Genomic DNA, 5,342 nt, shown 5'->3' with positions numbered 1-5,342 from the left:
TGTACCATCCTGCGAACAAACTTGCACGAGCACACGCGTATCCACACGTAAATATTGTGGCCACGCAGCACGAAACGGCAATTAGTAAAACACATTTGTAAATCAGCTAAGTAAATCGCGACGCGGGCTGAATTGCAAACGCGAGCGGTGTATAATGCCAACCGGCATTTATTGCGGTGCGGTCCCACGAAGCGGTATACGCGACAACGCAAGAAGTTACGCACGAACAGGATTTTTAATTTGGTACCGGAAAGCGCGCTGAAAAAAAGAAGAGAAAGATTAAAAAGTGTTACAGCGGGACGCGGGTCGGGCTACGATATTATTCCATTTGCCGCGATGAGAGCAAGAATACTCGAGAGGTTTAATTATGTTCTCCCCCGGAGTTTTAAATCGAAATGAGCGTCGACACGTGCGCCTGGCGTCACGCGTAACAAGATCTCGGCCCATTAATAATCCGCGGAACGAGTTCTCGCTCGCGGAATTGACGCGAGAGGATGATAGGCGATTCTTTATCCGACGCGAACATACATACCCTCCGATACTACGATTCCTTTTATGATCCCTCGCATAATCGAATCGCCGTGCCGCGCTGTTGAACATCGGAAACAATAAATACTGAAAAAGCGTAAAACTACCTGGATTCCGCCGCTTTTCTTGTTCCACCCCGTATCGTGTAACATCTCGTTTACCCGTGCGGGTTCACCGCGGTTTTCTTACCCTTTTATATCCCACCCTCCCTTTTATTTTCTCTATCGATCCCGCCGACCTCGTAAAATTCCCGGTGTATTACGGCGTCCATTTTGGTCTTCCTCAAAACACACTGTCCGTGAAATCGAGCGGGATATCCGGTCGCGTTTTACTTTACGTATAATAGCCCATTTGGCGCAGCGCTTTGCCAGAAAACAAGCCATCTCCGTCGTCGACATTAAATATTTTAATTAAAACTTCAAAAAGTGTAATAACAATATTTTATCACATACAAGGCACTTATATAATATGTTTTAACTGAGGAAACGGGCACATCTAATTTTCAACCATTTTCAACTAATTCCAAAGTTTACAATGAGCAGGTACGGCATTGCGAACTAATTATTAATCTAGAGCAGGCAATATCGAATAAAATGGAAGATATCGTCACCATTCTATATGTCTATGTTACGATGCAACGGCAATACCCAGGCTCGATTGAAACGCAACGGAATATAACGGTAAAGAATAAAGATCAAATCGAATGTTTATTACGCCTGCGGTTACACACCGGCGTTGCAGATATATCTGAGGGATTGCTTTGTATCGTTATCATACGGATTCGGTCACAGTACACTGCTCTGAGCAGATTGCTCTGAGCGTCGATCTGAATTGAAGAGTCATTTTATCCGAGTTTTTTCTGGCGAGCGATTTTTTTGCGCGAGCGTATCTCTCGCGTTTTATTTTCGTTTCCGCAACTCCGCCGGCGATGAGGTTCGATCTTTCGTTCGCGTGAGCGCTCTTACGGCACGGAGGAATAATTAAATCCCCTTTGCATTTTCGGAGTGGCGCGTGTCCGGGCATACAGGTACTTGTACCAGGCACGATGCATCTACCGCATAACGATAGCGCTTCAAATATATCATACGGCGCGACGGGAGTTTGCCCGAATTTACACGAAGATGCCGAATTTACATAAAGCGCCAAGTTGGGCCCTTCCGCCATCGCAGTTTCTAGCCGTTTCCGCAATTGCACACCTAAATCACGATGCATTGTAACGACGAGTTGAAAGTAACGGCGCGGCGACTGCGTTAGCATTTTTATGCAGCTGTCCAAACATCTCTACGCATTATTATTCCTCCCATATAATCCCGAAAGGATCGTCACACCCTCCCGTGTAGACGGGAGAAGAAAAAGGCACCGTCGTCGTTTGCATGTAAATGCACCTGCGCGGCGCGGCGCGGCGGCACGTTACCTTCGTTCACGCTGCGTGACTTGACGTTCCGGCAGCGACGCTCGTTTACATCGTTCAAGCTCGATTCGAGCAAGCCGTTTCTGTCAACACACGCGGAATATCGCGCAACATCGGCCGCGTAACGATATTCACCTCGGTCGCGTGTCGACCGATCAAATTTTTGAGTTGCTACCGATCGTCGCGGAGCGGTCGTTTTCATTTGCGTGTGTGTCACCGCCGCACCGCGCCGCACCCGGAAAGGGAATAATTGAATCTCTCATCATGCACGCTATACGCCCGAAGCGTCGTATATTTGTCAAATTCGCATAAAATGAATTACTTAATTCGGCTGGACGATAGTGCAGTGTGTTTACATAATGCATTTCCACGGTCTATCCCACAGCACTATAATTATGACAATGACATCGATTCGGTACTCGACAGCTATAATTATCACGTTACAAATCCTATCATATTTCTCTGTTTTGTCACGTGCATTGTGATATAAACTATAATGTAAAATCTTTCATTGCATGATCGAATTTTTTCCAGTGGAGAAGAATTGGAGCAGAGTAAGATTTTTTGAAAACTGATGTCATCGATGAAATTGGATGGTTGCATCAGATTCAAATCGTCGGCTTAAAAACCGCAATTACACTAGAATTACCGACAATTAATTTCTATTTAAGTATATCATATATGTATTTTTGAAGAAATGAAATAAAAGAGGAAAGTAAATTGATCAATTTAATCATTTGTATATTGCAACAAAAATCATGGAGAGTGAAAATCTCAGGAAATGCACCATTTTAAATTTGAGTAATTTTTTTTTAAATTACGAACTAGTTATTTTGATTGTTTCGATAGTTCTAGTTTAGGAACATTTAGATATATATATATATAGATGGTCTCTAGCCACCCTCTTCGTGCCGCGAAGCCGCTGCAATTTTCTATGGATTTTAAAATGCATAAAAATATTTTCGTTATTCGAAATTGCTATTCGTCTACTGGGAACACCATACCGTCTACCGGCAGATCTCCTCGTGCGTTGTCAACAACGGATGCATCGAAGCAGCCTTCAACTGTGGACGCTGAGTTTCGCGTTACATTACTCGCTCGCGGCGGCGCGGCGTCCACCGGGGCAGGGAGGGTGGATTCAGACGCTCCTTTGTACATCGGCTGGAAATACGGTCGTTATATCAAAGTGGGTTTGCATTGCGAGAGCGAGCGACTACGTGAGCAGGATGAAATCGCTGCGATGCACCGCGCCAGTCGATGGCCGCACGGATTCAGATTCAACGGTCCAAATCCGACGCTGACGAGGTGTGTGAACTGTAACAGTGCTGCGCGTTTCCGTTGTCATCGAATGGAAGACGATAGACGGTTGATGGTCGTTGATCGATGAGCATCGTGATCGACGCAAGACATCCGTAGTGTGTGTTCGATCGGGTATAAATTCTTGATAGTTGATTATACCTTGGTCATTGACACGGTTATGACTTGCTAATATTGGATCGTAAAAAATGTAGCTTCAACACGGTACGTGGGACGATACCGTTTTACGTTCAGAAAACTCGCAATAAAACTCGTATCGCGCATAAAAGCTTTTGATTCCAGGTGTTACTAATGTAAGCTTGAGTCATAGATATCTCATTAAAATTCTTTAAGTTGGAAGTATTGTATATTTTTTATTGTATCTATATTGAATAAAAGACGTTTTTTATTTCGAATTGTACCTTTTTATCCGATTTCTTTTCAACTTAAGACAAATTGATTAATCATAAAACGATGTTCACTTTTATATTACGATGGACTCGCTAAATCGTAAAAGTTTACTGCAAAAATAATATCATTGTTGAATATTTCGTCCTAGCATTCAAACGATATCGTTGACGTTTAATATCCGGCGATCATATGACACTTTCGCGAGATAGTTTGAACGACAGCTGATAGCCTTGGTCGCAATCTTTGATCTTTATAGGAAATAGAACAAATCGTAAAAAAAGAACTTTTATGATAGAGAGTGCATATTTATAACTCAAGTGCCACATGTGCAAAGATGTTTGCGATATGGCATAGTACAGGATATCCTTTTCAAGCTGGCGTAATGATACGGTCCTCGTTTCAATATGGAAGGAAAATGATATTTCATTTTGTTTAACCCCTATTACGTGGCTTCAGGGTGACCAGCTGATCTCCCTCTCTCGCGTCATCGTTCCCCTCGAGAAATAAATTTCACGTAGCTTCATGCGTGACAAAATTTATTTCGAGACAAGCGGAGGGTGAGCCTCACGCTGATAGGCAACTGATTTAAGTCTAGATAGTATAGGTGGTACCGCGCGGCAACAAGTGCCGAGACAAAAATACGAGACGGCCGTATTTTTATGTCCTTCTCTTCCGGAACCGTCATCCCCCGGTGGCGATTACAAAAGAGACATTTCCGAAGTTGCAGCGAAAAAAAAGAAGTCCACCAGAGTCTCGGCGCACTTTATTCCGCGTGGTTGACGAACGTGGCATGAAATATTCAGAATACAAATGGCACTCTGAACCCGATCACGAATGCTCCGGTTAATAAGAAAGTTCCTAAACTCTAATGCATTTAAATTGGCTCCGCGTCCCGCGACTTAAGCATTCAATTACGTACATCCCGCGCATCGACGATTGCGACGTTTTCCTTGCTCGCGCTCCGAGCGGCGAATCGCCGCGCGCCGCGTCGCAACTACCGCACGAGTCATTACTAAGAATTTCGTTCCGTTTAGATAAATTTAGAAATTGATCTCTTAAAGATTGAACATTTATTAAGACGGTTCATTTATTTTAATCTTAATTTAAAGTTACGAAAATGGATTTAACTATATAAATAACATTCGCTTATATATTAAAATAAATTCTTTCTACGATAGTGAAGAAAAATATAGCAATTTGGCAGCGAGCAGCTATGCGACGCTAGAGGCATTAGATTTGACTTGGACCTCGGCGGCGTAAGACATCTGAATAACGGATAAAGAACGGCAAGGTAACCCGACATGCACGAATAATCGTGAAAATAGTTTCCCGACGTGAACGATTCCGTGGAACGGTGTCGTTGCTCATCCCAACTCGTTCCCAAGAGCTCCTCTCAGGGGTCTCGAAGAATCGCTCGGGATTTTAACGAGCGTCGACCTACCGTGTTCGTAACGACCGACGCGGCGACGGGGTTGAATGGATCGTATTTTCACAGGAGCACGGGACAAACGGATCGCCCGTAACATTTTGCATCCGCGCCAGTGCCGATCGCACCGCGAATGAGTTCCGTCGGGTGGATGCAATTCGTTTCGCGAGTCCGGTCACGCGTCCGCGTTACGTGACGACTCCTCCTCTCTCGGTGCTCGCCTCGGTGCCGCCGCCGCCGCCTCTTCTATTCTCTCACGGTTTTCAGCCG

The sequence above is a fragment of the Temnothorax longispinosus genome, chromosome 6 (genome assembly GCF_030848805.1).
Source record: "Temnothorax longispinosus isolate EJ_2023e chromosome 6, Tlon_JGU_v1, whole genome shotgun sequence".
NCBI classification, from domain to species: Eukaryota; Metazoa; Arthropoda; class Insecta; order Hymenoptera; family Formicidae; genus Temnothorax; species Temnothorax longispinosus.
Note: the sequence above shows the minus strand (reverse complement) of the source record.